The 13,367-nt window shown below is 44.1% G+C and overlaps 1 long non-coding RNA gene across 1 annotated transcript; it reads right to left on the reverse strand.

Annotated features, from left to right (window-relative positions):
* Nucleotides 1-823: 823 nt before the first annotated feature.
* Nucleotides 824-6,253, reverse strand: LOC132830598 (uncharacterized). Its single transcript, XR_009646391.1, has 2 exons — nucleotides 6,082-6,253; nucleotides 824-1,101 (listed from the first exon to the last, which is right to left on the reverse strand). It is a non-coding gene; the product is annotated as an uncharacterized LOC132830598 (long non-coding RNA).
* Nucleotides 6,254-13,367: the final 7,114 nt, after the last annotated feature.

Consider the following 13,367-nt stretch of genomic DNA (forward strand, 5'->3'; position numbering starts at 1 on the left):
CCAGATGCCTCTTAAATGTTGCAATTGTGCCAGCCTCCACCACTTCCTCTGGCAGCTCATTCCATACAAGCACCACCCTCTGCATGAAAAGGTTGCCCCTTAGGTCTCTTTTATATCTTTCCCCTCTCACCCTAAACCTATGCCCTCTAGTTCTGGACTCCCCGACCCCAGGGAAAAGACTTTGTCTATTTATCCTATCCATGCCCCTCATAATTTTGTAAACCTCTATAAGGTCACCCCTCAGCCTCCGATGCTCGAGGGAAAACAAACATTACCCAGGTCGCTGGATTAATAATCTAGTGATAATCCCACCATCAACTCCTCTCTCCTGGCTGAGGAACCCAGTGAGAATCTCCACAGGCGAAAGAATCTTTTGGTGAATTTGAAAATGCAGTTTTGAAACGTGTCACTGGCTTGTGTAAGGATCTCAATTACCTTACAGTGTAGAATTTCTCTCAGCAGATACAGAGTAAACAAAGAATTGGAATGCAGAGCTGACAATGAGAATTGTAGATGGGTTATCTGATTCAGGACATAAATGCCATTGCTTAATATTGTCCCACCCAAATACAGTTGGAATTTTATCCTGTGAGTATTCAACAGACTTGCTGTTCAAAACCGAACACTAAAGTAAATACCACAATCTCCTGGGTTTGCTTATTAGGCCCCACCCAGATTATCAACCAGAATTTTTTGGTGACAGGGAGTTAGAACATTCCTTAACCTTATTGTTTATGACTAATTAATGATCCTTTGACAACTAGATCAATAAAACATTTTTGCAGATGGAATTCCTGCTCACAAAATATCATTGGCCGAAATGGACACTTTCTGGTTTTAATGTTCTCTTTCTCTTTAGTTACAGAAGCAGTAGCTAAAGTCATTTCTTCTGTGCTCTGAAATTTGACCTGTGTGGGAGATATCCAGCAAATAGTTCTCTCTCATCCTGTAAAGGAGCTGCTAGGATTCCATTCCATCTCACGTCACTTTGCAACACCAACACCTTGTGTAACAGGACAAACTTCAACATGTTGAGCAGGAGACTACGTGTCACTTTGAGCACAAACGAAAAATGCAGGAGAGAATCAGGTCAGGCAGCATCTGTGAAAAGAAAAGACAGGTCAATTTTTCAAGCTAATGACCTTTCCTCCGAACTGTTCTGTTTTTCACCTTCAACTTCTCTTGTTTGAGGTGAAATGTCTTCACCCAGGGATTGGGAAGTCTGTGGAATTCTCTGCCACTTAAAGTGGTTGACGCCACAACATTGTATGTTTTCCAGAAGGACTGGAGATATCATTCTTAGGGCTAAAGGGATCAAAAACATAGGGAGGCAGTGGGAACAGGGGACTGAATGGGATGATTGGCCATGATCATATTCGAATGGTGGAGTAAACACAAAGGGCTGAATGGCCTCCTCCTGTACCTATTTTTCTTTGCTTCTATACCACTAGTTAGCTCAGTTGGCTGGATGGCTGGTTTGTGATGCAGAGTGACACCAATAGCATGGGTTCAATTGCCACACTGGCTGCGGTTACCATGAAAGACTGTTCCCCAACCTCTCCCCTCATCTGATGTGTGATGCCCCTCAGGTTAAACCCCACCAGTTGTCCCTCTCTAATGAGAGAGAGCACCGTGGTGGGACAATGGCAACTTTACCCTTATTCCCTTAGATCAAGGCTGATCTGCATTTCAACCCCATTTCCCTGTCTTTGATCCATAACACCAACAAAAAGATCTATCCATCTTGGTTTTGAAAGTTGCAGGTGACAGCCAGTGTTCACTTGCCTGTTTCACGCACACCTCTTTCTCCCTTCAGGCCCATGTCGAAGGATGAGCTGGCTGAACCAAACTACATTTTGGTCACTCTGTCTGTAACCAACAGGGTTTGGAATGGGACTGTCCCTAGATTTTCTGGGTGCGACAGGCTGAACACACAACCAACAACCTCCAACATCCGGTTGGTGATGGGAGAGAGGTTCAGCTCCCCACTGCCCGTGGTCTGTCTGATTCTAACCTGAATTTTAAGACCTCAGAATCACACAGGCCTCACGGTGCAGACAGAGGCCATTTGGCTCATCATGCCTCCAGACAAACATGGCGCCAATCTCCTGTCTTTTCCCTCACACCCTTGCACACTATTTCTACCCAAAAAACCATGCAATATCCTCTTGAACTCGCCTACTCTCCAGACAGTGCATTCCATACCCTAACTACTCACTGCGTGAAAACTGACTTAAAACCTATGCCAACTCATCCTTGTTCCTTCTATCAATGGGAGCAGTTTCTCCCTATCCACTCTATCCCGCCCACCATGATTTTGAAAAACCCAATCAAATCCCCTCTAACCCTTCTCTCCAAGGACAACATTCCGAATGAAGCTTCTTATTCCTGGAATCATCCTCTTCTGCACTCTCTCCAATACATTTACATCCTTCCTACAAGATGGTTTCCATGACGATACATCCTACTCCAGCTGAAGTCTAACAAGTATCTTCTACAAGTTCAGTATCACCCCCTTCTTCTTGTCCTCTCTCCCTATTAATAAAGCTGAGAACACTGTATGCTTTATTAACAGCTCTCTCTACTTGACACACTGCCTTCACTGACCTGTGCACATATACACCCAGGTCTCTCCGCTCCCCCACGTCCATGTCCTTCCAACCAATGTGCATCAATTCACTCTTCTCAGAATTCAACCTCACCTGCCATCCAGCCGCCCAATCCCCCAACTTGTCAATGTCCTTTTGGAATTCCCCACGTCTTTCTCCACAGATTACAGTTCTTCCAAGTTGCATGACATCTACAAACTTTGAAATTCTTTCCCACACACCCAGAAACAGATCATTAACATAAATCAGGAAAAGCAAGGGTTCCAATACTGACTCCTGGGAAATTCCATTCCTAACCTTGCTCCTGCCTGAAAATGTCCATTCCCCACGGAACTGTCGATATTCCCCATGGCCCACTGTCACAGGGCACTTTGATTTCTGTATACTTCCATTCTCTTAAACTCCATGCTGGGACCTATCAAACCTTTGTAATTAGATTACATACAGTGTGGAAACAGGCCCTTCGGCCCAACCAGTCCACACCGACCCACAACCCACCCAGTCCCCTAAATTTACCCCTTTACCTAACACTTAGCATGGCCAATTCACCTGACCTGCACATCTTTGGACTGTGGGAGGAAACCGGAGCACCCGGAGGAAACCCACGCAGACACGGGGAGAATGTGCAAACTCCACACAGTCAGTCGCCTGAGGTGGGAATTGAACCCGGGTCTCTGGCGCTGTGAGGCAGCAGGGCTAACCACTGTGCCACCGTGCCGCCCACAAAATTCAAGATTTCAACCGGGTCATTCCTCGTATCTTAGACAGTAGACAATAGGTGCAGGAGTAGGCCATTCTGCACTTCGAGCCTGCACCATTATGACACTCTGTACTTGACAGAGTGTGATCTAGGCATCATTACACTGTTATTGACAGAAGCTATCTGTAGAGATGGGATAGTGATCAGTGCAGATTGGGGACAGATTGTAGCAAGGATTCCTCAGCACAAACAGAATATAATGTTTGTAAAAATGAAATAAACAGGATAGCGAGTTCCAATCCACCAAGCTGAAATGTGCTCGTGTTTTGATGCACAAGTTATACCTGCCACATGCTGATTGTGAAGGTGGAATGAACACGTTTTGTGAGGGTCTGGTTGAAACGAAGCAGTAACAAGACAACAATATCTGGTGAAAGAGTCCACTCCTGCTGCGCAGCCATCGAAAGCAGGAGGGATGTTTCAAATCAGGAGCGAGTCTGGCTGTGTGCTGGGGAGGGGGTGAGTGGATACGGTTACATTAGCTGCTCTGATAGCTGGGTGAGTAACTGAACTGTGATACTGACTAATCAGGATCAAGGAGGGTCTCCTCCTCCTCCATGAATTATTCTCACAGGGACTGCTTTTTCTTGTTTTCACTCACATTTGTTTGAACATAGCCATTATGTCTCGATGAATGACATCTCCTCCCACGCCTATACAGTTGACTTCATTCTACCTCTTGGCTATATATTCAGCCTGTCCTGCATGCTATTACTGGCTCAGGATGACGTGTGACCCTTACTCTCCGCTGTTGACCTCGGGGATATTTGTACAAAGATCAGGAGGATTAGGAAAAGTTCAAATCCACATCTTCAGATCAGCCCATCATCTCCTGTGTGACAGGGTCAGCTCTCTGCTTAAATGGGCCCAGCCGTGATCACACCCAAACCTGTTCTCCACGTCCACCCCCTACCAAAGGCAGGCAGCAGAACAATCTGTTCCTCAAATGTCTTTCTTATTCTTCGATTCATGCAATTCTGCAAACTTATCTCGCACAATTGACATGGTGGCTCAGTGGTTAGCACTGCTGCCTCACAGCACCAGGCACTGGGGTTCGATTCCAACCTTGGGTGATTGCCTGTGAGGTGTTTGCATGTTCTCCCCCTGTCTGTATGGGTGTTCTCTCGGTGCTCAGCTTCCCTCCCACAGTCGAAAGAGTGCAGGTTAGGTGGATTGGTCGTGTTAAATTGTCCCTGGTGTCGAGGGATGTATAGGTAAAATGGGAAACTGCAGGATTACAGGGATGGGGGAGGGGGGGGAGCTTTGAGTGGGTTGCTCTTCAGAGGGTCATTGTGGACTTGATGCACCAAATGACCTACTTCCATGCTGTAGGGATTATAACAAACGTATCCTAGACTAGATAGGTGCTAGGGGGAAGGGTACAGTCAGGACAGTGCAATAGATACCACAATAAGAATCAGCCATAATTATACCAAATGACAGCACCAGGCTGTTGGGGCTGTATGGCATACTGCTCCTCCTGTGCCCTCTGTGCCAGTGGGTACTGAGATTCTAATCAACCTTCTTCCACTTTGCTCTGTGCGTACTTCCCTGCGTTGTGCCTTTTCATCTGATCGCCCTTATGTTCCCTTCCCTCCCTCTCTGGTTACCCACGTGAGGGGTGCTCTGTAAATACGCATTGACACCTAATCTTTGGATGTTACAACAAATTAATGTGCCAGCTGGTCCATCAACGCTGCATTTTCACCATGTGGTCTTCATTTCACCCTCCCATCAGCTCTCCCCCTCCCCTCCCCTCCCCTCCCCTCCCACATATGGCCCATCTTTCTGCTTCAAGAACCTCTGATTTAAATCGATAGACACTGGGCAGGCAGCCAGGAGTGTGTACCCCTCACACACACTAACACTCAGTGTACCTCAAATCTCAAGAGCAGCCATCTTTCTTTATTCACTCATGGGAAGCAGGTGTCTCTGACTGTGCCAGCATCTATTACCCATCTCTAACTGCCTGGAGTCACATGGAGTTTAAGCCAGGGAAGGATGACAGTTGCCTTCCCTAAAGGGCATTTATGACCCAGATGGTTTCATGGTCCTTAATTCTGTATTCTTTCTTCAATTCAAGTTCCACCATCTGTCATGGCGGGATCTGAGCCCGCCTCCCAAGAACGTTAGCTGAGGTTCTGGATAACTAGTCTTGCCATTGCTTTCCCCTTTTGAAGCCAAACCAGAGACCAGCAGCTCAACAGTGCCACAAAGAGGAAGGATTGAGGCCAGTGGAGGGAGGCGTGGTGGAGGGGAAGGCCATGCAGGGAGACCTTACCAGCCTCCTCACTTGGCTACTGTTGGGAGGTCACCTCCATTCACCTTCCAGCCTCCTTGATACACTGCTACAGAAATGCCTCAGCCCTGACCATTGGCTCTTTACCTATCGGGATTCATTGCCAACTCCAGGGGGCAGCAGCCTGATTATTCATGATCTCAGCATCAGAGAGCCAATGACTCCTGCACATTTACTAACCATTCCCTGTCTTCTGGGAAATGGTGAAATTCAGTCCGTGCAATCATTAAGGAACACAGACCATTTGGCCCATTCATTACATGCCAGCTCTCCATAGAGCTGTCCAGTCAAGTTTCATTTCTTTACTCCATTTTATAGACTTGGAAGTTTATTTATCTCAACTTTTTTTAAATGAATCTTTTAATCTCTATTAATAAGAGAGAAAAACACAGCAATATTGTGGGAGCACTGACCTTTCAAGTGACATCTCATCCAAAGTTGGTTTGCTGTCATCGTTCCCTTTTCGTCAACATTCTAAATTTTACAACTTTGCACACGCCCCTTCATCAGATAGACTGCAGCACACCGTCATCACAGAACAATTAGGGTGAAGCAATAAGTCAGAGCAAAATACTGTCACGCTGGAGATCTGAAATAAACACAGACAATACTGGAGAAAGCAGGCCTGACAGTATCTGTGGGGGCGGGGGGGGTGGAGAGAGAGAGAGAGAGAGAGAGAGAGAGAGAGAGGTAACATTACTAATGTTACCATCACTCTTCTTTCGAATGTTACCTTATCAGTTCACATCCCAAGTCCTGGTTGAAAGAGAATATGAATTTATGCAGTCTGTTCCAGTGAATATTATTATCTTTCTGTGTGGGGGAGTAATATTGAGAGACAAAGCCTGTCCAAGATTCAGCCATTAAGAGATGTGAAACTTTCCTGCAGAATGTTTACCACCTTTCCTGTAGCATAGATTCAGACAAGATTTACAAGGATGTTGCCAGGGTTGGAGGGTTTGAGCTACAGGGAGAGGCTAAACAGGCTGGGAGTTTTCCCTGGAACATCAGAGGCTGAGGGGTGACTTATAGAGGTTTACAAAATCATAAGGGGCATGGATAGGGGCAAGGAGTCCAAAACTAGAAGACATTGATTTAAGGTGAGAGGGGAAAGATTTAAAAGGGACCTAAGGGGCAACTTTTTCACACAGAGGGTGGTGTGTGTGTATGGAATGAGCTGCCAGAGGAAATGGTGGAGGCTGGAACTATTACAGCATTTAAAAGGCAGTTGGGTGAATAAGAAGTGTTTAGAGAGAAATGGGTCAAATGCTAGCAAATGTAAGCAGATTAATTGAGGATCTCTGGTCGACATGGATGAGTTGGACTGAAGGGTCTGTTTCCATGCTGTACATCTCTATGACTCTATGTACACTGTGGGTGCACGGAGGGCTGAGTGCATTTGTAACTCCTTCCTGAACCAAATCACCTTTAACCTCACACTGTCTAAGCTTTGGGTACCCAAGCATGGTCAGCAATGATCTTTTGAGCAGTAGTACAGGCTAGAAGGGCTGAATGGTCTAATCCTTTTTTCAATGTTTCTACAACCAACATCAAACTACGCTCTGGATTCAATATTATCCACATGAATTGAGAGCAATAAACTGGCAATGTTTTCTTAAATTCTGATCATATTCAAGATTCGAGGATCCTGCTGTGCTCCCTCGCAGCTTGGTGATGGTATCCAGGTTGGATGGTGATAAAAGATGATTCTGTGGAGACGCTGCTTTGAAAACGGTCCTGGATTTTGTTTTGTACAAACATGAGCCTTGTACCTGGTTCCTTGACACTCACAGTATGCGTGGCACTCTAATGCTCTGCCTGTTTGTCACAGTCTGACAGCAAGGGCAAGGCACAGAACGTACAACGCCACTCCCATTCACCAGATGCATCCTATGGAGATTCTGGGATAATACTGCAGATACCAAAAACCCAGCATTTCTGTCAATCCCTCCACTATAGATAAAGAGGCAAAAAGTATTTCTGAAACAAGAAACATCTCAATAAGATGTGAGTCCATGTTCTCAATAATTACCATTAAATGTCCTTTTGCAGAGAATTGCATTAATTTTCTTACAGCATTATTTTTCTTTAAAAATGTGTCAGGTGTAGTTTGTGTCAGAGGCACGCTTGCAGGAGATTTTGAGCCCTGTATTGCGAGGGTGTTGGATTATTATTCATGCTAATGCTACATTCAGGCAGTAAGATAACCTCAGTGTTTTTGTGCTCTCAAGCACACATGAGCTGAATTTAACTCCCTCGCAGTGTTTAATTCAGCTCATCAGAGCAGCACCAAAGAAGACATCCAACTGACATACAAAATGTTGAGCTAAATCTGATAGTTAATGGCTACTGCTATGTGTTTTAATTTGCAATGAATCCAGATGACGAGACTGAATTAAAGAGATGATCTACTCATTATCATGTCTCTCTTACTCATTGGTAGAATGTGCAGTCGGTGTGCATTAATCACAAACAATGCTGGAGTTATGCAGTATAAAGGCTTCCAGGCCCTGGAGCAACCGTGCAATGATGTCACAGAGCTACACATCATTGGGTATAAATAGCACAGTGCGGGTGACGCTAAATCAGTATATTACACTCTAGAACACAACACAAACACAAACATACAAAGAAGACAAGACTGGCCCATACCTAATGTGATGAAGACCTGGTATATCTGTGATTATTGTGTGCAGCAGTATATGGGATGAAAATCTAATCATATCATGTTAAACAGTTTCTAACAGACCCTCAGTCAGTCTGTAAGGAACCCAAATGCCACCATGGTGTGGTATCAAACCACACGATAAGAGATTTCTGTCCTATTTCTAGGCCACTTTACTGGGTTTGAGAATTGACAGCATCTTAGTCCAGGAGGTCTGTCAATATGAGGATACAAAACGTTTCTGAATGTGTAGTTAATGCTAAAGCTCAACTCCACCCCCATCCCCCCACCCCAGGGTGCTGCTGATTGGAGTGTACATCAATGCGTGAGACAATGGAAATCACCTTCCCCAGTTTGTGTGTGTGTGTGTATATGTGCGTGTGTGTCTCTGTGTATGTCTGTGTATGTTTATGTGACTTTGTGTGTGTGCACATTGTGTGTATTTGTATCTGTGTGTGGCTATATGTGGGGGTGATGTGTGTTGTGTGCGTGTGTCTGGGTGTGTGTGTATATATGTGTGTGTATATATGCATGTGTGTCTTTGTGTTTATGTGTTTGTGTGTGTCTTTGTGTGTATATGTTTGTGTGCTGCATGTGTGGGATGTGTGCATGTGTGTCTTTGTGTTTATGTGTTTGTGTGTGTCTTTGTGTGTATATGTTTGTGTGCTGCATGTGTGGGATGTGTGCATCTGCGTGCGTGTGCATGTGTGTGTTGTAGTGTGTGTTGTAGTGTCTGTGTGTGTATGAGAGTGTGTGTGCCTGTGTGTGTTTTTGTATCTGTATGTGTGTCTTTGTGTGTGTCCATGTGAGCGCGTATTTGTGTGTGGTAGTGTGTGTTTATGTGTTTGTGTGTGTATAAGAGAAAGTGTGTGTGTATTTGTATCTGTATGTGTGTGTTTGTGTGTGTCTGTGTGAGCGTATATTTGTGTGTGGTAGTGTGTGTTTGTGTCTAAGAGAGTGCGCATGTGTGTGTGTGCATGTGTGTGTGTATTTGTATCTGTATGTGTGTCTTTGTGTGTCTCTGTGTGAGCGTATATTTGTGTGTGGTAGGGTGTGTTTATGTGTTTGTGTGTGTGTAAGAGAGTGTGTATGTGTGTGTATGTGTGTCTGTGTGTTTGTCTCTGTGTGCGTATGTCTGTGTCTGTGTGGCACTGTTGGCATGTTTCAGGGAGTTGTTGCAGCGTGCTACATTGGCAGACATGTTTTCTTTCAGATGGGACATTATAATGAATTAACCAGATCGGTGCCTCTTTCCGTGCCATAACAATTCGGTGAGACATTAAAGACCCCATGAAACTGTTCAAGGAGCAAGGGGATTCTCCTGATGTCATGACAAAGTCATACCAGACTCAAAATGCTAACTCTGTTTTTCTCTACAGAAATGCTACCAGAGCTGTTGAGTTTCTGGGTAATTTCTCTGTTTGTTGAAAATATTCTTCTGGTATCCTGACAGTAATTCTTCCTCGGTTAATCTGAAATAAAAATCTCATTTCGAGAATTGCAGTTGTGTTTTACTGTTGGATTGTTGTTAAAAATGTAACTTGCTTGTTAACAAACGTCAAGGAAGGAAATCTGCCATCCTTACCTGGTCTGGCCTTCGTGTGACTCCAGACTCACAGCAATGAGGTCGATTCTTAATCACTCCCTGAAATGGGCAAGGAAGGAAGCTATAGGGAGTGAGACAAACACTCTGGGTGTACCTATACCACGTGGACTGCAATGATTTAAGAGGGCAACTCACTACTGCCCCCTGAAGGGATGGACAATAAATGCTGGCTCAGAAATAATTGTTCACACTTATGAATAAATAAAAATAAAAAATCAAGCCACCAAAACTTCTCACCTCATTGCTGATGGGAAGGACTGTCCTGCAATGGCTACAGAATTACACTCCACTGCCAATGTATTCAATCTGAGACATTCTCAGACATTTCTGAGGCACGCAACACAAAAAAAATTCATTTTTCCTCAGTGTTACTCACCTTTAAAGGTTTAGTAAACGACAACACTCTTCGAGGAATAGAAACTGAACTGACCTTCATTTAATTAATTATTCTCGATGTAAGGTTTGGTTGAATATTTGATTCCAAATTGCCCCATCATTATAGTTAATGTTATAGTCACATGTTGAGATGAACGATTGTTCACCCATTAGCTTTAGAACCAAGTTGAACCGTTTTCAACTGAGATCTCACCCAAATGGATAAAGGGAAAATATGAGTTTGCTCAAGGTTTCAGCTCACTAATTAGACTGAGGTAAAAACAATGACTGTAGATGCTGGAAACCAGATTCTGGATCAGTGGTGCTGGAAGAGCACAGCAGTTCAGGCAGCATCCAACGAGCAGCGAAATCGACGTTTCGGGCAAAAGCAAGGGCTTTTGCCCGAATCGTCGATTTCGCTGCTCGTTGGATGCTGCCTGAACTGCTGTGCTCTTCCAGCACCACTGATCCAGAATCAATAATTAGACTCTCCAGCGTTACTCTACAGCACATTATTAAACCGTACACTGAAATTTAACAGTTCGAGCTGTCACCTCATTAGCTTTTCAGTAGCTGGTAACAATAACATCTCCACTGTCCAGACGATTGAAATACATAGTGATCTAGAATAATGGATACTTCCACATGACTATGAAGAAATATGTCATGTAGAATCTCTACAATATGGAAGCCGGACAGTCAGCCTTCCAAGTCCACACCAACTACACTAAGACCATCCCATCCAGACCCACCCCTGCATTTCCCATGGCCAATCCAGCTAACCTGCACACCTTTGGAGTGTGGGAGGAAACCGGAGCACCCAGAAGAAACTCATGCAGACACAGGGAGAATGTGCAAACTCCACACAGACAGTCGTCCGAGGCTGGAATCAAGCCCAGGTCCCTGGCACTGTGAGGCAGCAGTGCTCACCACTGAACCACCCACATGCGCAATATGCAAAGGTTAGACCATCAGATTATTCCTTACTCTAATTAAAACCCCAACTGGATTTGCAGGGGGTGAAGTTTAAGAGTTGGGTTTCATGCGAGGGTTTATCACTTCTCTGAGTTAGCTGATTTACCCTTTATTGTTTGTGTTTGATTGTGTGGGGGAAGGGGATGATGGACTAGGGCGAGTCATTGTCAAAGGTAATTTGGAAGATGACAGAGTTTGTTATTTTATGAAATTTTGGATAGCATTAATAGTTGTGAATTTGTTTAAAATTTGTTTTGGCGTGGGATTAATGACTGGCGAGTTTACCTGGTTACTATGCCATGACATTATTGGAAATGTATGCATACACCTAGTTAAGTTTGGTTGATTTGTAACTTGGATGAACGTTCACTCTGGATATGTAATTTTTAAAAATTCATTGACGGGAAGTGGATGTGTCTGGCTGGATTACCCATCTATTACCCACCCCCCGATTACTCAGAGGACAGTTGGGAATCATGTGCATTGCTGTGAACCTGGAGTCAGATGGAGGGGTCAGACCAGGTTATGGAGGACAGATTCCTTACCACTTTAGTGAGCCAGATGGGTTTTATTCCACCAACCAATAACAAGTCATCATTAGATGCACCTTATTTTTTTTTAGAAAGTTTAACTCAAAGTTCCATGGTGAGATTCAGTCCTCAGTCCTCAGACCATTACCAGTGTCCCTGGATTAAGAGCCTAACAATAATACCACAACGCCACAACTCAATTCTCACCAGAGGATTGTTAACATTATAATCATGGTCTTCTGGGTTTGACAGTGAAATGCTTTCCAATCTGATCAGGAATCTGATCAGCGGCTGGAGGCTACAGTTCACTTCGCTGAAATATCCATCATGTATTAGAGCCACCTTACACCCAATTTCACCTCAACATCTCCTCCCTCCCTATGTGTTCATCCAGTTTTCATTGAAATGCATTATTGACATTCACCTCAACTGGTTGACATGGTAATGAGATCCAGAGTCAAACTTCTCCTGGATATTACTCCTGAATTCCAGATTGGATTGTTTCGGGGAATTGAGATTATCAAGTCAGCCATGATCTTACCTAATGGCATTGAGACTTATTTACTCGCTGGAGACTATTCTGCAAGTCCATTCATTTCTTCATGTGTTTTGTCACACCCATTCTCAATATGAGTTAGCTCCATGATTTGGCATTTGCTACAAATTTTGAGAAGAATGTGCTTTAATGAATTGAACTTGGCAATCTAATGTAAACAGTAGTTATAAGAACCTAGGAACATGCTTGAACATGCTTAGGAGCTTCCCATCGTTTTCCAGTTTGCGTAGTTATATTTCACTTTCTGTTCTCTGTTGCCCTGTGCTAACAGACTCTAGAATTGATGTGTGTTCACCTTAGGGGGCACAAGTCCACCATGTGGAACTTTATTGAATATCTTTTGGCAAATTATGCTACATCCACTATGGTAAACCTGCCTACTCTTTCTGTCATGCCTTCAAACAATTAAATGGGCATAGTTAGGACACTTGTATTATACTGCGTTCAATTCAGGTCTTCATGTGATAGGAAGGATGTTGTGAACCTTGAAAGGGTTCAGAAAAGATTTACAAGAATTGTTGCCAGGGTTGGAGGATTTGAACTACAGATTGAATAGAGTGAAAAGTGGGACGCTGAGGGGTTGACTTTATACAAGTTAATAAAATCATGAGGAGCATGGATGGGAGAATAGACAAGGTCTTTTCCACAGGGTTGGGGAGTCCAAAACTAGAGGATTAAGGGTAAGGAGGAAAGATTTTAAATGGACCTAAGGGGCAACTTTTTCACTCAGAGGGTGGTGTGTGTATGGAATGAGTTGCCAGAGGATGTGATGGAGGCTGGTACAATGACAGCATTTAAAAGGCACCTGGGTGGATGTATGAATAGGAAGGGTTTAGAGGGATATGGGCCAAATTAATTTAGGATTCCTGATTGGTATGGATGAGTTGGACCAAAGAATCTGTATCTGTGCTGTACAACTCTGTGACTGTGATCTATGGGACAGTCACTCATTCTCAAACTAAGACGGAACCAGGGCATCCGTTTATTAACAC

This window comes from Hemiscyllium ocellatum, chromosome 31 (genome assembly GCF_020745735.1).
Source record: "Hemiscyllium ocellatum isolate sHemOce1 chromosome 31, sHemOce1.pat.X.cur, whole genome shotgun sequence".
NCBI classification, from domain to species: domain Eukaryota; kingdom Metazoa; phylum Chordata; class Chondrichthyes; order Orectolobiformes; family Hemiscylliidae; genus Hemiscyllium; species Hemiscyllium ocellatum.